Here is a 23289-nt window from a genome sequence, read left to right as displayed (position 1 = left end):
AGGAAGACACGGAAGAGGAAGACGCAGAAGAGGAAGACACAGAAGAGGAAGATGCAGAAGAGGAAGACACGGAAGAGGAAGACGCATAAGAGGAAGACGCAGAAGAGGAAGACGCAGAAGAGGAAGACACGGAAGAGTAAGACTCGGAAGAGGAAGACGCAGATGAGGAAGACACAGAAGAGGAAGACGCATAAGAGGAAGACGCAGAAGAGGAAGACGCAGAAGAGGAAGACACGGAAGAGGAAGACGCAGAAGAGGAAGATGCAGAAGAGGAAGACACGGAAGAGGAAGACGCAGAAGAGGAAGACGCAGAAGAGGAAGACGAAGAACAGGAAGACACAGAAGAGGAAGACGCAGAAGAGGAAGACACAGAAGAGGAAGACGCAGAAGAGGAAGACGCAGAAGAGGAAGACGCGGAAGAGGAAGACGTGGAAGAGGAAGATGCAGAAGAGGAAGACGCAGTAGAGGAAGATGCAGAAGAGGAAGACGCGGAAGAGGAAGACGCGGAAGAGGAAGACACGGAAGAGGAAGACACGGAAGAGGAAGACGCAGAAGAGGAAGACGCGGAAGAGGAAGACATGGAAGAGGAAGACGCAGAAGAGGAAGACGCAGAAGAGGAAGACACGGAAGAGGAAGACACGGAACAGGAAGACGCGGAAGAGGAAGACGCAGAAGAGGAAGATGCAGAAGAGGAAGACGCAGAAGAGGAAGGTGCAGAAGAGGAAGACGCGGAAGAGGAAGATGCAGAACAGGAAGACGCGGAAGAGGAAGATGCAGAAGAGGAAGACGCAGTAGAGGAAGATGCAGAAGAGGAAGACGCGGAAGAGGAAGACGCGGAAGAGGAAGACACGGAAGAGGAAGACACGGAAGAGGAAGACGCAGAAGAGGAAGACGCGGAAGAGGAAGACATGGAAGAGGAAGACGCAGAAGAGGAAGACGCAGAAGAGGAAGACACGGAAGAGGAAGACACGGAACAGGAAGACGCGGAAGAGGAAGACGCAGAAGAGGAAGAGGCGGAAGAGGAAGGCGCAGAAGAGGAAGACACGGAAGAGGAAGACACGGAAGAGGAAGAGGCAGAAGAGGAAGACACAGAAGAGGAAGACGCGGAAGAGGAAGATGCAGAAGAGGAAGACACGGAAGAGGAAGATGCAGAAGAGGAAGATGCAGAAGAGGAAGACGCAGAAGAGGAAGACGCAGAAGAGGAAGATGCAGAAGAGGAAGACGCAGAAGAGGAAGACGCAGAAGAGGAAGACGCGGATGAGGAAGATACGGAAGAGGAAGATGCAGAAGAGGAAGACGCGGAAGAGGAAGATGCAGAAGAGGAAGACGCAGATGAGGAAGACACGGAAGAGGAAGACACGGAAGAGGAAGACACGGAAGAGGAAGAGGCAGAAGAGGAAGACACGGAAGATGAAGACGCGGAAGAGGAAGATGCAGAAGAGGAAGACACGGAAGAGGAAGATGCAGAAGAGGAAGATGCAGAAGAGGAAGACGCAGAAGAGGAAGACGCAGAAGTGGAAGACACGGAAGAGGAAGACGCAGAAGAGGAAGACACGGAAGAGGAAGACACAGAAGAGGAAGAGGCAGAAGAGGAAGACACGGAAGAGGAAGACGCAGAAGAAGAAGATGCAGAAGAGGAAGACATGGAAGAGGAAGATGCAGAAGAGGGAGATGCAGAGGAGGAAGACGCAAAAGAGGAAGACGCAGAAGAGGAAGACACGGAAGAGGAAGACGCAGAAGAGGAAGACACGGAAGAGGAAGACGCAGAAGAGGAAGACACGGAAGAGGAAGATGCAGAAGAGGAAGACACGGGAGAGGAAGATGCAGAAGAGGAAGATGCTGAAGAGGAAGACGTGGAAGAGGAAGACGCAAAAGAGGAAGACACAGAAGAGGAAGACGCATAAGAGGAAGACGCAAAAGAGCAAGACGCAGAAGAGGAAGACACGGAAGAGTAAGGCTCGGAAGAGGAAGACGCAGAACAGGAAGACACAGAAGAGGAAGACGCATAAGAGGAAGACGCAGAAGAGGAAGACGCAGAAGAGGAAGATACGGAAGAGGAAGACGCAGAAGAGGAAGATGCAGAAGAGGAAGACGCGGAAGAGGAAGATACGGAAGAGCAAGACGCAGAAGAGGAAGACGCGGAAGAGGAAGATGCAGAAGAGGAAGACGCAGAAGAGGAAGACACGGAAGAGGAAGACGCAGAAGAGGAAGACACGGAAGAGGAAGACACGGAAGAGGAAGACACGGAAGAGGAAGATGCAGAAGAGGAAGACATGGAAGAGGAAGACGCAGAAGTGGAAGACGCAGAAGAGGAAGTCGCAGAAGAGGAAGACGCGTAGGAGGAAGACACGGAAGAGGAAGACGCGGAAGAGGAAGACGCGGAATAGGAAGACACGGAAGAGGAAAACGCAGAAGAGGAAGACGCGGAAGAGTAAGACTCGGAAGAGGAAGACGCAGAAGAGGAAGACGCAGAAGGGGAAGACGCGGAAGAGGAAGACACGGAAGGGGAAGACGCGGAAGAGGAATACGCAGAAGAGGAAGATGCAGAAGAGGAAGACGCAGAAGAGGAAGACACGGAAGAGGAAGATGCAGAAGAGGAAGATGCAGAAGAGGAAGACGCAGAAGAGGAAGACACGGAAGACACGGAAGAGAAAGACACGGAAGAGGAAGACACGGAAGAGGAAGACGCGGAAGAGGAAGACGCAGAAGAGGAAGATGCAGAAGAGGAAGACGCGGAAGAGGAAGATGCAGAAGAGGAAGACTCAGATGAGGAAGACGCAGAAGAGGAAGGCACGGAAGAGGAAGACACGGAAGAGGAAGACACGGAAGAGGAAGAGGCAGAAGAGGAAGACACGGAAGAGGAAGACGCAGAAGAGGAAGATGCAGAAGAGGAAGACACGGAAGAGGAAGATGCAGAAGAGGAAGATGCAGAAGAGGAAGACGCAGAAGAGGAAGACGCAGAAGAGGAAGACACGGAAGAGGAAGACACAGAAGAGGAAGACACGGAAGAGGAAGACGCAGAAGAGGAAGTCACGGAAGAGGATGATGCAGAAGAGGAAGATGCAGAAGAGGAAGACGCAGAAGAAGAAGATGCAGAAGAGGAAGACGCGGAAGTGGAAGACGCAAAGAGGAAGATGCAGAAGAGGAAGACACAGAAGAGGAAGACGCAGAAGAGGAAGACGCAGAAGAGGAAGACACGGAAGCAGAAGACGCAGAAGTGGAAGATGCAGAAGAGGAAGATGAAGAAGAGGACGACAAAGAAGAGGAAGACGCAGAAGAGGAAGACACGGAAGAGGAAGACACGGAAGAGGAAGACACGGAACAGGAAGATGCGGAAGAGGAAGATACAGCAGAGGAAGATACAGAAGAGGAAGACGCAGAAGAGGACGACGAAGAAGAGGAAGACGCAGAAGAGGAAGACGCAGAAGGGGAAGACGCGGAAGAGGAAGACACGGAAGAGGAAGGTGTAGAAGAGGAAGACACGTAAGAGGAAGACACGGAGGAGGAAGATGCAGAAGAGGAAGACACAGAAGAGAAAGACACGGAAGAGGAGGATGCTGAAGAGGAAGACGCAGAAGAGGAAGATGTAGAAGAGGAAGACACAGAAGGGGAAGATGCAGAAGAGAAAGATGCAGAAGAGGAAGACACGGAAGAGGAAGAGGCTGAAGAGGAAGATGCAGAAGAGGAAGACGCAGAAGAGGAAGACGCGGAAGAGGAAGGCGCAGAAGAGGAAGACACGGAAGAGGAAGACACGGAAGAGGAAGAGGCAGAAGAGGAAGACACAGAAGAGGAAGACGCGGAAGAGGAAGATGCAGAAGAGGAAGACACGGAAGAGGAAGATGCAGAAGAGGAAGATGCAGAAGAGGAAGACGCAGAAGAGGAAGACGCAGAAGAGGAAGACGCAGAAGAGGAAGACGCAGAAGAGGAAGACGCGGATGAGGAAGATACGGAAGAGGAAGATGCAGAAGAGGAAGACGCGGAAGAGGAAGATGCAGAAGAGGAAGACACGGAAGAGGAAGACACGGAAGAGGAAGACACGGAAGAGGAAGAGGCAGAAGAGGAAGACACGGAAGATGAAGATGCGGAAGAGGAAGATGCGGAAGAGGAAGACACGGAAGAGGAAGATGCAGAAGAGGAAGATGCAGAAGAGGAAGACGCAGAAGAGGAAGACGCAGAAGTGGAAGACGCGGAAGAGGAAGACGCAGAAGAGGAAGACATGGAAGAGGAAGACACAGAAGAGGAAGAGGCAGAAGAGGAAGACACGGAAGAGGAAGACGCAGAAGAAGAAGATGCAGAAGAGGAAGACATGGAAGAGGAAGATGCAGAAGAGGGAGATGCAGAGGAGGAAGACGCAAAAGAGGAAGACGCAGAAGAGGAAGACACGGAAGAGGAAGACGCAGAAGAGGAAGACACGGAAGAGGAAGACGCAGAAGAGGAAGACACGGAAGAGGAAGATGCAGAAGAGGAAGACACGGAAGAGGAAGACGCAGAAGAGGAAGACGCTGAAGAGGAAGATGTGGAAGAGGAAGACGCAAAAGAGGAAGACACAGAAGAGGAAGACGCATAAGAGGAAGACGCAAAAGAGGAAGATGCAGAAGAGGAAGACACGGAAGAGTAAGGCTCGGAAGAGGAAGACGCAGAAGAGGAAGACACAGAAGAGGAAGATGCATAAGAGGAAGACGCAGAAGAGGAAGACGCAGAAGAGGAAGACACGGAAGAGGAAGACGCAGAAGAGGAAGATGCAGAAGAGGAAGACGCGGAAGAGGAAGATACGGAAGAGCAAGACGCAGAAGAGGAAGACGCGGAAGAGGAAGATGCAGAAGAGGAAGACGCAGAAGAGGAAGACACGGAAGAGGAAGACGCAGAAGAGGAAGACACGGAAGAGGAAGACACAGAGGAGGAAGACGCAGAAGAGGAAGATGCAGAAGAGGAAGACATGGAAGAGGAAGACGCAGAAGTGGAAGACGCAGAAGAGGAAGTCGCAGAAGAGGAAGACGCGTAGGAGGAAGACACGGAAGAGAAAGACGTGGAAGAGGAAGACGCGGAAGAGGAAGACACGGAAGAGGAAGACGCAGAAGAGGAAGACGCGGAAGAGTAAGACTCGGAAGAGGAAGACGCAGAAGAGGAAGACGCAGAAGGGGAAGACGCGGAAGAGGAAGACACGGAAGGGGAAGACGCGGAAGAGGAATACGCAGAAGAGGAAGATGCAGAAGAGGAAGACGCAGAAGAGGAAGACACGGAAGAGGAAGATGCAGAAGAGGAAGATGCAGAAGAGGAAGACGCAGAAGAGGAAGACACGGAAGACACGGAAGAGAAAGACACAGAAGAGGAAGACACGGAAGAGGAAGACGCGGAAGAGGAAGACGCAGAAGAGGAAGATGCAGAAGAGGAAGACGCGGAAGAGGAAGATGCAGAAGAGGAAGACATGGAAGAGGAAGACACGGAAGAGGAAGAGGCAGAAGAGGAAGCCACGGAAGAGGAAGACGCAGAAGAGGAAGATGCAGAAGAGGAAGACACGGAAGAGGAAGATGCAGAAGAGGAAGATGCAGAAGAGGAAGACGCAGAAGAGGAAGACGCAGAAGAGGAAGACACGGAAGAGGAAGACACAGAAGAGGAAGACACGGAAGAGGAAGACGCAGAAGAGGAAGTCACGGAAGAGGATGATGCAGAAGAGGAAGATGCAGAAGAGGAAGACGCAGAAGAAGAAGACGCACAAGAGGAAGACGCAGAAGTGGAAGACGCAAAGAGGAAGATGCAGAAGAGGAAGACACTGAAGAGGAAGACGCAGAAGAGGAAGACGCAGAAGAGGAAGACACGGAAGAGGAAGACGCAGAAGAAGAAGATGCAGAAGAGGAAGACATGGAAGAGGAAGTTCCAGAAGAGGGAGATGCAGAGGAGGAAGACGCAAAAGAGGAAGACGCAGAAGAGGAAGACACGGAAGAGGAAGACGCAGAAGAGGAAGACACGGAAGAGGAAGACGCAGAAGAGGAAGACACGGAAGAGGAAGATGCAGAAGAGGAAGACACGGAAGAGGAAGATGCAGAAGAGGAAGATGCTGAAGAGGAAGACGTGGAAGAGGAAGACGCAAAAGAGGAAGACACAGAAGAGGAAGACGCATAAGAGGAAGACGCAAAAGAGCAAGACGCAGAAGAGGAAGACACGGAAGAGTAAGGCTCGGAAGAGGAAGACGCAGAACAGGAAGACACAGAAGAGGAAGACGCATAAGAGGAAGACGCAGAAGAGGAAGATGCAGAAGAGGAAGATACGGAAGAGGAAGACGCAGAAGAGGAAGATGCAGAAGAGGAAGACGCGGAAGAGGAAGATACGGAAGAGCAAGACGCAGAAGAGGAAGACGCGGAAGAGGAAGATGCAGAAGAGGAAGACGCAGAAGAGGAAGACACGGAAGAGGAAGACGCAGAAGAGGAAGACACGGAAGAGGAAGACACGGAAGAGGAAGACACGGAAGAGGAAGATGCAGAAGAGGAAGACATGGAAGAGGAAGACGCAGAAGTGGAAGAGGCAGAAGAGGAAGTCGCAGAAGAGGAAGATGCGTAGGAGGAAGACACGGAAGAGGAAGACGCGGAAGAGGAAGACGCGGAATAGGAAGACACGGAAGAGGAAGACGCAGAAGAGGAAGACGCGGAAGAGTAAGACTCGGAAGAGGAAGACGCAGAAGAGGAAGACGCAGAAGGGGAAGACGCGGAAGAGGAAGACACGGAAGGGGAAGACGCGGAAGAGGAATACGCAGAAGAGGAAGATGCAGAAGAGGAAGACGCAGAAGAGGAAGACACGGAAGAGGAAGATGCAGAAGAGGAAGATGCAGAAGAGGAAGACGCAGAAGAGGAAGACACGGAAGACACGGAAGAGAAAGACACGGAAGAGGAAGACACGGAAGAGGAAGACGCGGAAGAGGAAGACGCAGAAGAGGAAGATGCAGAAGAGGAAGACGCGGAAGAGGAAGATGCAGAAGAGGAAGACTCAGATGAGGAAGACGCAGAAGAGGAAGGCACGGAAGAGGAAGACACGGAAGAGGAAGACACGGAAGAGGAAGAGGCAGAAGAGGAAGACACGGAAGAGGAAGACGCAGAAGAGGAAGATGCAGAAGAGGAAGACACGGAAGAGGAAGATGCAGAAGAGGAAGATGCAGAAGAGGAAGACGCAGAAGAGGAAGACGCAGAAGAGGAAGACACGGAAGAGGAAGACACAGAAGAGGAAGACACGGAAGAGGAAGACGCAGAAGAGGAAGTCACGGAAGAGGATGATGCAGAAGAGGAAGATGCAGAAGAGGAAGACGCAGAAGAAGAAGATGCAGAAGAGGAAGACGCGGAAGTGGAAGACGCAAAGAGGAAGATGCAGAAGAGGAAGACACAGAAGAGGAAGACGCAGAAGAGGAAGACGCAGAAGAGGAAGACACGGAAGCAGAAGACGCAGAAGTGGAAGATGCAGAAGAGGAAGATGAAGAAGAGGACGACAAAGAAGAGGAAGACGCAGAAGAGGAAGACACGGAAGAGGAAGACACGGAAGAGGAAGACACGGAACAGGAAGATGCGGAAGAGGAAGATACAGCAGAGGAAGATACAGAAGAGGAAGACGCAGAAGAGGACGACGAAGAAGAGGAAGACGCAGAAGAGGAAGACGCAGAAGGGGAAGACGCGGAAGAGGAAGACACGGAAGAGGAAGGTGTAGAAGAGGAAGACACGTAAGAGGAAGACACGGAGGAGGAAGATGCAGAAGAGGAAGACACAGAAGAGAAAGACACGGAAGAGGAGGATGCTGAAGAGGAAGACGCAGAAGAGGAAGATGTAGAAGAGGAAGACACAGAAGGGGAAGATGCAGAAGAGAAAGATGCAGAAGAGGAAGACACGGAAGAGGAAGAGGCTGAAGAGGAAGATGCAGAAGAGGAAGACGCAGAAGAGGAAGACGCGGAAGAGGAAGGCGCAGAAGAGGAAGACACGGAAGAGGAAGACACGGAAGAGGAAGAGGCAGAAGAGGAAGACACAGAAGAGGAAGACGCGGAAGAGGAAGATGCAGAAGAGGAAGACACGGAAGAGGAAGATGCAGAAGAGGAAGATGCAGAAGAGGAAGACGCAGAAGAGGAAGACGCAGAAGAGGAAGACGCAGAAGAGGAAGACGCAGAAGAGGAAGACGCGGATGAGGAAGATACGGAAGAGGAAGATGCAGAAGAGGAAGACGCGGAAGAGGAAGATGCAGAAGAGGAAGACACGGAAGAGGAAGACACGGAAGAGGAAGACACGGAAGAGGAAGAGGCAGAAGAGGAAGACACGGAAGATGAAGATGCGGAAGAGGAAGATGCGGAAGAGGAAGACACGGAAGAGGAAGATGCAGAAGAGGAAGATGCAGAAGAGGAAGACGCAGAAGAGGAAGACGCAGAAGTGGAAGACGCGGAAGAGGAAGACGCAGAAGAGGAAGACATGGAAGAGGAAGACACAGAAGAGGAAGAGGCAGAAGAGGAAGACACGGAAGAGGAAGACGCAGAAGAAGAAGATGCAGAAGAGGAAGACATGGAAGAGGAAGATGCAGAAGAGGGAGATGCAGAGGAGGAAGACGCAAAAGAGGAAGACGCAGAAGAGGAAGACACGGAAGAGGAAGACGCAGAAGAGGAAGACACGGAAGAGGAAGACGCAGAAGAGGAAGACACGGAAGAGGAAGATGCAGAAGAGGAAGACACGGAAGAGGAAGACGCAGAAGAGGAAGACGCTGAAGAGGAAGATGTGGAAGAGGAAGACGCAAAAGAGGAAGACACAGAAGAGGAAGACGCATAAGAGGAAGACGCAAAAGAGGAAGATGCAGAAGAGGAAGACACGGAAGAGTAAGGCTCGGAAGAGGAAGACGCAGAAGAGGAAGACACAGAAGAGGAAGATGCATAAGAGGAAGACGCAGAAGAGGAAGACGCAGAAGAGGAAGACACGGAAGAGGAAGACGCAGAAGAGGAAGATGCAGAAGAGGAAGACGCGGAAGAGGAAGATACGGAAGAGCAAGACGCAGAAGAGGAAGACGCGGAAGAGGAAGATGCAGAAGAGGAAGACGCAGAAGAGGAAGACACGGAAGAGGAAGACGCAGAAGAGGAAGACACGGAAGAGGAAGACACAGAGGAGGAAGACGCAGAAGAGGAAGATGCAGAAGAGGAAGACATGGAAGAGGAAGACGCAGAAGTGGAAGACGCAGAAGAGGAAGTCGCAGAAGAGGAAGACGCGTAGGAGGAAGACACGGAAGAGAAAGACGCGGAAGAGGAAGACGCGGAAGAGGAAGACACGGAAGAGGAAGACGCAGAAGAGGAAGACGCGGAAGAGTAAGACTCGGAAGAGGAAGACGCAGAAGAGGAAGACGCAGAAGGGGAAGACGCGGAAGAGGAAGACACGGAAGGGGAAGACGCGGAAGAGGAATACGCAGAAGAGGAAGATGCAGAAGAGGAAGACGCAGAAGAGGAAGACACGGAAGAGGAAGATGCAGAAGAGGAAGATGCAGAAGAGGAAGACGCAGAAGAGGAAGACACGGAAGACACGGAAGAGAAAGACACAGAAGAGGAAGACACGGAAGAGGAAGACGCGGAAGAGGAAGACGCAGAAGAGGAAGATGCAGAAGAGGAAGACGCGGAAGAGGAAGATGCAGAAGAGGAAGACTCAGACGAGGAAGATGCAGAAGAGGAAGGCACAGAAGAGGAAGACATGGAAGAGGAAGACACGGAAGAGGAAGAGGCAGAAGAGGAAGACACGGAAGAGGAAGACGCAGAAGAGGAAGATGCAGAAGAGGAAGACACGGAAGAGGAAGATGCAGAAGAGGAAGATGCAGAAGAGGAAGACGCAGAAGAGGAAGACGCAGAAGAGGAAGACACGGAAGAGGAAGACACAGAAGAGGAAGACACGGAAGAGGAAATCGCAGAAGAGGAAGTCACGGAAGAGGATGATGCAGAAGAGGAAGATGCAGAAGAGGAAGACGCAGAAGAAGAAGACGCACAAGAGGAAGACGCGGAAGTGGAAGACGCAAAGAGGAAGATGCAGAAGAGGAAGACACTGAAGAGGAAGACGCAGAAGAGGAAGACGCAGAAGAGGACGGCACGGAAGCAGAAGACGCAGAAGTGGAAGATGCAGAAGAGGTAGACATGGAAGAGGAAGACGCAGAAGAGGAAGACGCAGAAGAGGAAGACGAAGAAGAGGAAGACGCGGAAGAGGAAGACGCAGAAGAGGAAGACGCAGAAGAGGAAGACGCAGAAGAGGAAGACGAAGAAGAGGAAGACGCTGAAGAGGAAGATACGGAAGAGGAAGACGCAGAAGAGGAAGACGCGAAAGAGGAAGATGCAGAAGAGGAAGACGCAGAAGAGGAAGACACGGAAGAGGAAGACACGGAACAGGAAGACGCGGAAGAGGAAGACGCAGAAGAGGAAGATGCAGAAGAGGAAGACGCAGAAGAGGAAGGTGCAGAAGAGGAAGACGCGGAAGAGGAAGATGCAGAACAGGAAGACGCGGAAGAGGAAGATGCAGAAGAGGAAGACGCAGTAGAGGAAGATGCAGAAGAGGAAGACGCAGAAGAGGAAGACGCGGAAGAGGAAGACACGGAAGAGGAAGACACGGAAGAGGAAGACGCAGAAGAGGAAGACGCGGAAGAGGAAGACATGGAAGAGGAAGACGCAGAAGAGGAAGACGCAGAAGAGGAAGACACGGAAGAGGAAGACACGGAACAGGAAGACGCGGAAGAGGAAGACGCAGAAGAGGAAGAGGCGGAAGAGGAAGGCGCAGAAGAGGAAGACACGGAAGAGGAAGACACGGAAGAGGAAGAGGCAGAAGAGGAAGACACAGAAGAGGAAGACGCGGAAGAGGAAGATGCAGAAGAGGAAGACACGGAAGAGGAAGATGCAGAAGAGGAAGATGCAGAAGAGGAAGACGCAGAAGAGGAAGACGCAGAAGAGGAAGATGCAGAAGAGGAAGACGCAGAAGAGGAAGACGCGGATGAGGAAGATACGGAAGAGGAAGATGCAGAAGAGGAAGACGCGGAAGAGGAAGATGCAGAAGAGGAAGACGCAGATGAGGAAGACACGGAAGAGGAAGACACGGAAGAGGAAGACACGGAAGAGGAAGAGGCAGAAGAGGAAGACACGGAAGATGAAGACGCAGAAGAGGAAGATGCAGAAGAGGAAGACACGGAAGAGGAAGATGCAGAAGAGGAAGATGCAGAAGAGGAAGACGCAGAAGAGGAAGACGCAGAAGTGGAAGACACGGAAGAGGAAGACGCAGAAGAGGAAGACATGGAAGAGGAAGACACAGAAGAGGAAGAGGCAGAAGAGGAAGACACGGAAGAGGAAGACGCAGAAGAAGAAGATGCAGAAGAGGAAGACATGGAAGAGGAAGATGCAGAAGAGGGAGATGCAGAGGAGGAAGACGCAAAAGAGGAAGACGCAGAAGAGGAAGACACGGAAGAGGAAGACGCAGAAGAGGAAGACACGGAAGAGGAAGACGCAGAAGAGGAAGACACGGAAGAGGAAGATGCAGAAGAGGAAGACACGGAAGAGGAAGATGCAGAAGAGGAAGATGCTGAAGAGGAAGACGTGGAAGAGGAAGACGCAAAAGAGGAAGACACAGAAGAGGAAGACGCATAAGAGGAAGACGCAAAAGAGCAAGACGCAGAAGAGGAAGACACGGAAGAGTAAGGCTCGGAAGAGGAAGACGCAGAACAGGAAGACACAGAAGAGGAAGACGCATAAGAGGAAGACGCAGAAGAGGAAGATGCAGAAGAGGAAGATACGGAAGAGGAAGACGCAGAAGAGGAAGATGCAGAAGAGGAAGACGCGGAAGAGGAAGATACGGAAGAGCAAGACGCAGAAGAGGAAGACGCGGAAGAGGAAGATGCAGAAGAGGAAGACGCAGAAGAGGAAGACACGGAAGAGGAAGACACAGAAGAGGAAGACACGGAAGAGGAAGACACGGAAGAGGAAGACGCAGAAGAGGAAGACATGGAAGAGGAAGACGCAGAAGTGGAAGACGCAGAAGAGGAAGTCGCAGAAGAGGAAGACGCGTAGGAGGAAGACACGGAAGAGGAAGACGCGGAAGAGGAAGACGCGGAATAGGAAGACACGGAAGAGGAAGACGCAGAAGAGGAAGACGCGGAAGAGTAAGACTCGGAAGAGGAAGACGCAGAAGAGGAAGACGCAGAAGGGGAAGACGCGGAAGAGGAAGACACGGAAGGGGAAGACGCGGAAGAGGAATACGCAGAAGAGGAAGATGCAGAAGAGGAAGACGCAGAAGAGGAAGACACGGAAGAGGAAGATGCAGAAGAGGAAGATGCAGAAGTGGAAGACGCAGAAGAGGAAGACACGGAAGACATGGAAGAGAAAGACACAGAAGAGGAAGACACGGAAGAGGAAGACGCGGAAGAGGAAGACGCAGAAGAGGAAGACGCAGAAGAGGAAGATGCAGAAGAGGAAGACGCGGAAGAGGAAGATGCAGAAGAGGAAGACTCAGACGAGGAAGATGCAGAAGAGGAAGGCACGGAAGAGGAAGACATGGAAGAGGAAGACACGGAAGAGGAAGAGGCAGAAGAGGAAGACACGGAAGAGGAAGACGCAGAAGAGGAAGATGCAGAAGAGGAAGACACGGAAGAGGAAGATGCAGAAGAGGAAGATGCAGAAGAGGAAGACGCAGAAGAGGAAGACGCAGAAGAGGAAGACACGGAAGAGGAAGACACAGAAGAGGAAGACACGGAAGAGGAAGACGCAGAAGAGGAAGTCACGGAAGAGGATGATGCAGAAGAGGAAGATGCAGAAGAGGAAGACGCAGAAGAAGAAGACGCACAAGAGGAAGACGCGGAAGTGGAAGACGCAAAGAGGAAGATGCAGAAGAGGAAGACACTGAAGAGGAAGACGCAGAAGAGGAAGACGCAGAAGAGGACGGCACGGAAGCAGAAGACGCAGAAGTGGAAGATGCAGAAGAGGTAGACACGGAAGAGGAAGACGCAGAAGAGGAAGACGCAGAAGAGGAAGACGAAGAAGAGGAAGACGCGGAAGAGGAAGACGCAGAAGAGGAAGACGCAGAAGAGGAAGACGCAGAAGAGGAAGACGAAGAAGAGGAAGACGCTGAAGAGGAAGATACGGAAGAGGAAGACGCAGAAGAGGAAGACGCGAAAGAGGAAGATGCAGAAGAGGAAGACGCAGAAGAGGAAGACACGGAAGAGGAAGACGCAGAAGAGGAAGACACGGAAGAGGAAGATGCAGAAGAGGAAGACAAGGAAGAGGAAGATGCAGAAGAGGAAGACGCAGAAGAGGAAGACACGGAAGAGGAAGACGCAGAAGAGGAAGACACGGAAGAGGAAGACACGGAAGAGGAAGACGCGGAAGAGGAAGACGCAGAAGAGGAAGACAAGGAAGAGTAAGATGCGGAAGAGGAAGAGGCAGAAGAGGAAGACACAGAAGAGGAAGATGCGGAAGAGGAAGACACGGAAGAGGAAGATGCAGAAGAGGAAGACGCGGAAGAGGAAGATGCAGAAGAGGAAGATGCAGAAGAGGAAGACACAGAAGAGGAAGATGCAGAAGAGGAAGACAAGGAAGAGGAAGATGCATAAGAGGAAGACGCAGTAGAGGAAGACACGGAAGAGGAAGACGCAGAAGAGGAAGACACGGAAGAGGAAGACACGGAAGAGGAAGACGCGGAAGAGGAAGACGCAGAAGAGGAAGACAAGGAAGAGGAAGATGCGGAAGAGGAAGACACGGAAGAGGAAGATGCAGAAGAGGAAGATGCAGAAGAGGAAGACGCAGAAGAGGAAGACACAGAAGAGGAAGATGCTGAAGAGGAAGGTGCAGAAGAGGAAGATGCAGAAGAGGAAGACGCGGAAGAGGAAGACGCAGAAGGGGAAGACACAGAAGAGGAAGACACGGAAGAGGAAGAGGCAGAAGAGGAAGACACGGAAGAGGAAGACGCGGAAGAGGAAGACGCAGAAGAGGAAGACGCAGAAGTGGAAGACGCAGAAGAGGAAGACGCAGAAGAGGAAGACACGGAAGAGGAAGACACGGAAGAGGAAGAGGCAGAAGAGGAAGACACGGAAGAGGAAGATGCAGAAGAGGAAGATGCAGAAGAGGAAGACGCAGAAGAGGAAGACGCAGAAGAGGAAGACGCAGAAGAGGAAGACGCAGAAGAGGAAGATGCAGAAGAGGAAGACGCAGAAGAGGAAGACACGGAAGAGGAAGACACGGAAGAGGAAGAGGCAGAAGAGGAAGACGCAGAAGAGGAAGACGCGGAAGAGGAAGATGCAGAAGAGGAAGACATGGAAGAGGAAGATGCAGAAGAGGGAGATGCAGAGGAGGAAGATGCAAAAGAGGAAGACGCAGAAGAGGAAGACACGGAAGAGGAAGATGCAGAAGAGGAAGACGCGGAAGAGGAAGATGCAGAAGAGGAAGACACGGAAGAGGAAGATGCATAACAGGAAGACGCAGAAGAGGAAGACGCAGAAGAGGAAGACACGGAAGAGTAAGACTCGGAAGAGGAAGACGCAGAAGAGGAAGACACAGAAGAGGAAGACGCATAAGAGGAAGACGCAGAAGAGGAAGACGCAGAAGCGGAAGACACGGAAGAGGAAGACGCAGAAGAGGAAGATGCAGAAGAGGAAGACACGGAAGAGGAAACGCAGAAGAGGAAGAGGCAGAAGAGGAAGATGCAGAACAGGAAGATGCAGAAGAGGAAGACGCAGAAGTGGAAGACACGGAAGAGGAAGACACAGAAGAGCAAGATGCAGAAGAGGAAGACGCAAAAGAGGAAGACACGGAAGAGGAAGACACGGAAGAGGAAGACACGGAACAGGAAGATGCGGAAGAGGAAGATACAGCAGAGGAAGATACAGAAGAGGAAGATGCAGAAGAGGACGACGCAGAAGAGGAAGACGCAGAAGAGGAAGACGCAGAAAGGGAAGACGCGGAAGAGGAAGACACGGAAGAGGAAGACGCAGAAGAGGAAGACGCGGAAGAGGAAGATGTAGAAGAGGAAGACACGGAAGAGGAAGACATGGAGGAGGAAGATGCAGAAGAGGAAGACACAGAAGAGAAAGACACGGAAGAGGAGGATGTTGAAGAGGAAGACGCAGAAGAGGAAGATGTAGAAGAGGAAGACACAGAAGAGGAAGATGCAGAAGAGAAAGATGCAGAAGAGGAAGACACGGAAGAGGAAGAGGCTGAAGAGGAAGATGCAGAAGAGGAAGACGCAGAAGAGGAAGACGCGGAAGAGGAAGGCGCAGAAGAGGAAGACACGGAAGAGGAAGACACGGAAGAGGAAGAGGCAGAAGAGGAAGACACAGAAGAGGAAGACGCGGAAGAGGAAGATGCTGAAGAGGAAGACATGGAAGAGGAAGATGCAGAAGAGGAAGATGCAGAAGAGGAAGACGCAGAAGAGGAAGACGCAGAAGAGGAAGACACGGAAGAGGAAGACGCAGAAGAGGAAGTCACGGAAGAGGAAGACACGGAAGAGGAAGAGGCAGAAGAGGAGGACATGGAAGAGGAAGACGCAGAAGAGGAAGATGCAGAAGAGGAAGACACGGAAGAGGAAGATGCAGAAGAGTAAGATGCAGAAGAGGAAGACACAGAAGAGGAAGTCGCAGAAGAGGAAGACACGGAAGAGGAAGACACAGAAGAGGAAGACACGGAAGAAGAAGACGCAGAAGAGGAAGACACGGAAGAGGAAGACGCAGAAGAGGAAGACACGGAAGAGGAAGACGCAGAAGAGGAAGACGCAGAAGAGGAAGACGCGGAAGAGGAAGACGCAAAGAGGAAGACGCAGAAGAGGAAGACACAGAAGAGGAAGATGCAGAAGAGGAAGACGTAGAAGAGGAAGACATGGAAGCAGAAGACGCAGAAGAGGAAGATGCAGAAGAGGAAGACACGGAAGAGGAAGACGCAGAAGAGGAAGACGAAGAAGTGGAAGATGAAGAAGAGGAAGTCAAAGAAGAGGAATACGCAGAAGAGGAAGACACGGAAGAGGAAGACGCAGAAGAGGAAGATGCAGAAGAGGAAGACGCAGAAGAGGAAGACGCGGATAAGGAAGATACGGAAGAGGAAGATGCAGAAGAGGAAGACGCGGAAGAGGAAGATGCAGAAGAGGAAGACGCAGAAGAGGAAGACATGGAAGAGGAAGACACGGAAGAGGAAGACACGGAAGAGGAAGAGGCAGAAGAGGAAGAAACGGAAGATGAAGACGCGGAAGAGGAAGATGCAGAAGAGGAAGACACGGAAGAGGAAGATGCAGAAGAGGAAGATGCAGAAGAGGAAGACGCAGAAGAGGAAGACGCAGAAGTGGAAGACACGGAAGAGGAAGACGCAGAAGAGGAAGACACGGAAGAGGAAGACGCAGAAGAGGAAGACACGGAAGAGGAAGATGCAGAAGAGGAAGACACGGAAGAGGAAGACGCAGAAGAGGAAGACGCTGAAGAGGAAGACGTGGAAGAGGAAGACGCAAAAGAGGAAGACACAGAAGAGGAAGACGCATAAGAGGAAGACGCAAAAGAGGAAGACACAGAAGAGAAAGACACGGAAGAGTAAGACTCGGAAGAGGAAGACGCAGAAGAGGAAGACAGAGAAGAGGAAGACGCATAAGAGGAAGACGCAGAAGAGGAAGACGCAGAAGAGGAAGACACGGAAGAGGAAGACGCAGAAGAGGAAGATGCAGAAGAGGAAGACGCGGAAGAGGAAGATACGGAAGAGCAAGACGCAGAAGAGGAAGACGCGGAAGAGGAAGATGCAGAAGAGGAAGACGCAGAAGAGGAAGACACGAAAGAGGAAGACGCAGAAGAGGAAGACATGGAAGAGGAAGACACGGAAGAGGAAGACGCAGAAGAGGAAGATGCAGAAGAGGAAGACATGGAAGAGGAAGACGCAGAAGTGGAAGACGCAGAAGAGGAAGTCGCAGAAGAGGAAGACGCGTAGGAGGAAGACACGGAAGAGGAAGACACGGAAGAGGAAGACACGGAAGAGGAAGACGCGGAAGAGGAAGACACGGAAGAGGAAGACACGGAAGAGGAAGACGCAGAAGAGGAAGACGCGGAAGAGTAAGACTCGGAAGAGGAAGACGCAGAAGAGGAAGACGCAGAAGGGGAAGACGCAGAAGATGAAGACATGGAAGGGGAAGACGCGGAAGAGGAATACGCAGAGGAGGAAGATGCAGAAGAGGAAGACGCGGAAGAGGAAGATGCAGAAGAGGAAGATGCAGAAGAGGAAGACGCAGAAGAGGAAGACACGGAAGACACGGAAGAGAAAGACACGGAAGAGGAAGACACGGAAGAGGAAGACGCGGAAGAGGAAGACGCAGAAGAGGAAGATGCAGAAGAGGAAGACGCAGAAGAGGAAGTCACGGAAGAGGATGATGCAGAAGAGGAAGATGCAGAAGAGGAAGACGCAGAAGAGGAAGACGCGGAAGAGTAAGACGCGGAAGAGGAAGATGCAGAAGAGGAAGACTCAGACGAGGAAGACCCAGAAGAGGAAGGCACGGAAGAGGAAGACACGGAAGAGGAAGACACGGAAGAGGAAGAGGCAGAAGAGGAAGACACGGAAGAGGAAGACGCAGAAGAGGAAGATGCAGAAGAGGAAGACACGGAAGAGGAAGATGCAGAAGAGGAAGATGCAAAACAGGAAGATGCAGAAGAGGAAGACGCAGAAGAGGAAGACACGGAAGAGGAAGACACAGAAGAGGAAGACACAGAAGAGGAAGACGCAGAAGAGGAAGTCACGGAAGAGGATGATGCAGAAGAGGAAGATGCAGAAGAGGAAGACGCAGAAGAAGAAGACGCAGAAGAGGAAGACGCGGAAGTGGAAGACGCAAAGAGGAAGATGCAGAAGAGGGAGACACAGAAGAGGAAGACGCAGAAGAGGAAGACGCAGAAGAGGAAGACACGGAAGCAGAAGACGCAGAAGTGGAAGATGCAGAAGAGGTAGACATGGAAGAGGAAGACGCAGAAGAGGAAGACGCAGGAGAGGAAGACGAAGAAGAGGACAACAAAGAAGAGGAAGACGCAGAAGAGGAAGACACAGAAGAGGAAGACGCGGAAGAGGAAGATGCAGAAGAGGAAGATGCAGAAGAGGAAGACGCAGAATAGGAAGACGAAGAAGAGGAAGACGCTGAAGAGGAAGATACGGAAGAGGAAGACGCAGAAGAGGAAGACGCGAAAGAGGAAGATGCAGAAGAGGAAGACGCAGAAGAGGAAGACACGGAAGAGGAAGATGCAGAAGAGGAAGACGCAGAAGAGGAAGACACGGAAGAGGAAGACGCAGAAGAGGAAGACACGGAAGAGGAAGACACGGAAGAGGAAGAAGCGGAAGAGGAAGACGCAGAAGAGGAAGACAAGGAAGAGGAAGATGCGGAAGAGGAAGACACGGAAGCGGAAGATGCAGAAGAGGAAGACACGGAAGAGGAAGACGCAGAAGAGGAAGACGCAGAAGAGGAAGACGCGGAAGAGGAAGACGCAGAAGAGGAAGACACGGAAGAGGAAGACGCGGGAGAGGAAGACGCAGAAGAGGAAGACGCGGAAGAGGAAGACACGGAAGAGGAAGACGCAGAAGAGGAAGACGCGGAAGAGGAAGACACGGAAGAGGAAGACGCAGAAGAGGAAGACGCAAAAGAGGAAGACACGGAAGAGGAAGACACGGAAGAGGAAGACCCGGAAGAGGAAGGCGCAGAAGAGGAGGATGCAGAAGAGGAAGACGCAGAAGAGGAAGGTGCAGAAGAGGAAGACGCGGAAGAGGAAGATGCAGAAGAGGAAGATGCAGATTAGGATACGCAGAAGAGAAAGACACGGAAGACACGGAAGAGAAAGACACGGAAGAGGAAGACACAGAAGAGGAAGACGCAGAACAGGAAGACGCAGAAGAGGAAGACACGGAAGCAGAAGACGTAGAAGTGGAAGATGCAGAAGAGGTAGACACGGAAGAGGAAGACGCAGAAGAGGAAGACGCAGAAGAGGAAGATGCAGAAGAGGAAGATGAAGAAGAGGACGACAAAGAAGAGGAAGACGCAGAAGAGGAAGACACGGAAGAGGAAGACGCGGAAGAGGAAGACGCAGAAGAGGAAGACGCAGAAGAGGAAGACGCAGAAGAGGAAGACAAAGAAGAGGAAGACGCGGAAGAGGAAGATACGGAAGAGGAAGACGCAGAAGAGGAAGACGCGAAAGAGGAAGATGCAGAAGAGGAAGACGCAGAAGAGGAAGACACGGAAGAGGAAGACGCAGAAGAGGAAGAAACGGAAGAGGAAGATGCAGAAGAGGAAGACAAGGAAGAGGAAGATGCAGAAGAGGAAGACGCAGAAGAGGAAGACACGGAAGAGGAAGACGCAGAAGAGGAAGACACGGAAGAGGAAGACACGGAAGAGGAAGACGCGGAAGAGGAAGACGCAGAAGAGGAAGACAAGGAAGAGGAAGATGCGGAAGAGGAAGACACGGAAGAGGAAGATGCAGAAGAGGAAGACACGGAAGAGGAAGATGCAGAAGAGGAAGACGCAGAAGAGGAAGACGCAGAAGAGGAAGACGCAGAAGAGGAAGACACGGAAGAGGAAGACGCGGAAGGGGAAGACGCGGAAGAGGAAGACACGGAAGAGGAAGACATCGAAGAGGAAGACGCAGAAGAGGAAGACGCGGAAGAGGAAGACACGGAAGAGGAAGACGCAGAAGAGGAAGACACGGAAGAGGAAGACACGGAAGAGGAAGACCCGGAAGAGGAAGACGCAGAAGAGGAGAATGCAGAAGAGGAAGACGCAGAAGAGGAAGGTGCAGAAGAGGAAGACGCGGAAGAGGAAGATGCAGAAGAGGAAGATGCAGATTAGGATACGCAGAAGAGGAAGACACGGAAGACACGGAAGAGAAAGACACGGAAGAGGAAGACACGGAAGAGGAAGACACAGAAGAGGAAGACACAGAAGAGGAAGACACAGAAGAGGAAGATGCAGAAGAGGAAGATGCAGAAGAGGAAGACGCAGAAGAGGAAGACACGGAAGAAGAAGACACGGAAGAGGAAGACACGGAAGTGGAAGACACGGAAGAGGAAAATGCAGAAGAGGAAGAATCAGAAGAGGAAGACGCGGAAGAGGAAGATGCAGAAGAGGAAAACGCAGAAGAGGAAGACGTGGAAGAGGAAGATGCAGAAGAGGAAGATGCAGAAGAGGAAGACGCGGAAGAGGAAGACACGGAAGATGAAGACACGGAAGAGGAAGACACGGAACAGGAAGACGCAGAAGAGGAAGTCACGGAAGAGGAAGACGCAAAGGAGGAAGACACGGAAGAGGAAGACGCAGAAGAGGAAGACGAATAAGAGGAAGATGCAGAAGAGGAAGACTCGGAAGAGGAAGATGCAGAAGAGGAAGATGCAGAAGAGGAATACGCAGAAGAGGAAGACACAGAAGAGGAAGACGCAGAAGAGGAAGACGCAGAAGAGGAAGACACGGAAGAGGAAGACGCAGAAGAGGAAGACACGGAAGTGGAAGGCGCAGAAGAGGAAGACACGGAAGAGGAAGATGCAGCAGAGGAAGATGCAGAAGAGGAAGACACAGAAGAGGAAGATGCAGAAGAGGAAGACGTGGAAGAGGAAGATGCAGAAGAGGAAGATGCAGAAGAGGAAGACGTGGAAGAGGAAGATGCAGAAGAGGATGACACAGAAGAGGAAGACGCAGAAGAGGAATACGTAGAAGAGGAAGCTCCAGAAGAGGAAGACATGGAAGGGGAAGAGGAAGACGCAGAAGAGGAAGGCACGGAAGCGGAAGATGCAGAAGAGGAAGATGCAGAAGAGGAAGACACGGAAGAGGAAGACGCAGAAGAGGAAGACACGGAAGAGGAAGACGCAGAAGAGGAAGACACGGAAGACGAAGATGCAGAAGAGGAAGATGCAGAAGAGGAAGACGCAGAAGAGGAAGATGCAGAAGAGGAAGATGCACAAGATGAAGACGCAGAAGAGGAAGACACAAAAGAGGAAGACGCAGAAGAGGAAGACACGGAAGTGGAAGACACGGAAGAGGAAAATGCAGAAGAGGAAGAATCAGAAGAGGAAGACGCGGAAGAGGAAGATGCAGAAGAGGAAAGCGGGGAAGAGGAAGGCACGGAAGAGGAAGATACAGAAGAGGAAGACGCAGAAGAGGAAGACGTGGAAGAGGAAGATGCAGAAGAGGATATTGCAGAAGAGGAAGACGCGGAAGAGGAAGACACGGAAGAGGAAGACACGGAAGAGGAAGACACGGAACAGGAAGACGCAGAAGAGGAAGACACGGAAGAGGAAGACGCAAAAGAGGAAGACACGGAAGAGGAAGACGCAGAAGAGGAAGACACGGAAGAGGAAGGCGCAGAAGAGGAAGACACGGAAGAGGAAGATGCAGCAGAGGAAGATGCAGAAGAGGAAGACGCAAAAGAGGAAGACGCAGAAGAGGAAGACGCAGAAGAGGAAGACACGGAAGAAGAAGACACGGAAGAGGAAGACACGGAAGAGGAAGACGCAGAAGAGGAAGACACGGAAGAGGAAGACGCAGAAGAGGAAGACACGGAAGAGGAAGGCGCAGAAGAGGAAGACACGGAAGAGGGAGATGCAGCAGAGGAAGATGCAGAAGAGGAAGACGCAGAAGAGGAAGATGCAGAAGAGGAAGAGGTGGAAGAGGAAGATGCAGAAGAGGAAGATGCAGAAGAGGAAGTCGTGGAAGAGGAAGATGCAGAAGAGGATGACACAGAAGAGGAAGACGCAGAAGAGGAATACGTAGAAGAGGAAGCTCCAGAAGAGGAAGACATGGAAGAGGAAGAGGAAGACGCAGAAGAGGAAGACACGGAAGCGGAAGATGCAGAAGAGGAAGATGCAGAAGAGGAAGAGACGGAAGAGGAAGACGCAGAAGAGGAAGACACGGAAGAGGAAGACGCAGAAGAGGAAGACACGGAAGACGAAGATGCAGAAGAGGAAGATGCAGAAGAGGAAGACGCAGAAGAGGAAGATGCAGAAGAGGAAGATGCAGAAGAGGAAGACGCAGAAGAGGAAGACGCAAAAGAGGAAGATGCAGAAGAGGAAGACACGGAAGTGGAAGACACGGAAGAGGAAAATGCAGAAGAGGAAGAATCAGAAGAGGAAGACGCGGAAGAGGAAGATGCAGAAGAGGAAAGCGCGGAAGAGGAAGGCACGGAAGAGGAAGATACAGAAGAGGAAGACGCAGAAGAGGAAGACGTGGAAGAGGAAGATGCAGAAGAGGATATTGCAGAAGAGGAAGACGCGGAAGAGGAAGACACGGAAGAGGAAGACACGGAAGAGGAAGACACGGAACAGGAAGACGCAGAAGAGGAAGACACGGAAGAGGAAGACGCAAAAGAGGAAGACACGGAAGAGGAAGACGCAGAAGAGGAAGACACGGAAGAAGAAGACACGGAAGAGGAAGACACGGAAGAGGAAGACGCAGAAGAGGAAGACGCAGAAGAGGAACACACGGAAGAGGAAGACGCAGAAGAGGAAGACACGGAAGAGGAAGGCGCAGAAGAGGAAGACACGGAAGAGGAAGATGCAGCAGAGGAAAATGCAGAAGAGGAAGACGCAGAAGAGGAAGATGCAGAAGAGGAAGACGCAGAAGAGGAAGACACGGAAGAAGAAGACACGGAAGAGGAAGACACGGAAGAGGAAGAGGCAGAAGAGGAAGACGCAGAAGAGGAAGACATGGAAGAGGAAGACGCAGAAGAGGAAGACACGGAAGAGGAAGGCGCAGAAGAGGAAGACACGGAAGAGGAAGATGCAGCAGAGGAAGACGCAGAAGAGGAAGACATGGAAGAGGAAGACGCAAAAGAGGAAGACACGGAAGAGGAAGACGCAGAAGAGGAAGACACGGAAGAAGAAGACACGGAAGAGGAAGACACGGAAGAGGAAGATGCAGAAGAGGAGACGCAGAAGAGGAAGACACGGAAGAGGAAGACGCAGAAGAGGAAGACACGGAAGAGGAAGGCGCAGAAGAGGAAGACACGGAAGAGGAAGATGCAGCAGAGGAAGATGCAGAAGAGGAAGACGCAAAAGAGGAAGACGCAGAAGAGGAAGACGCAGAAGAGGAAGACACGGAAGAAGAAGACACGGAAGAGGGAGATGCAGCAGAGGAAGATGCAGAAGAGGAAGACGCAGAAGAGGAAGATGCAGAAGAGGAAGACGTGGAAGAGGAAGATGCAGAAGAGGAAGATGCAGAAGAGGAAGACGTGGAAGAGGAAGATGCAGAAGAGGATGACACAGAAGAGGAAGACGCAGAAGAGGAATACGTAGAAGAGAAAGCTCCAGAAGAGGAAGACATGGAAGAGGAAGAGGAAGACGCAGAAGAGGAA

This window comes from Somniosus microcephalus, chromosome 7 (assembly GCF_052327205.1).
Source record: "Somniosus microcephalus isolate GS21.2 chromosome 7, FLI_Smic_1.0, whole genome shotgun sequence".
NCBI classification, from domain to species: domain Eukaryota; kingdom Metazoa; phylum Chordata; class Chondrichthyes; order Squaliformes; family Somniosidae; genus Somniosus; species Somniosus microcephalus.
The sequence above is the reverse complement of the archived record's forward strand: the minus strand, read 5'-3'. Positions refer to the sequence as shown.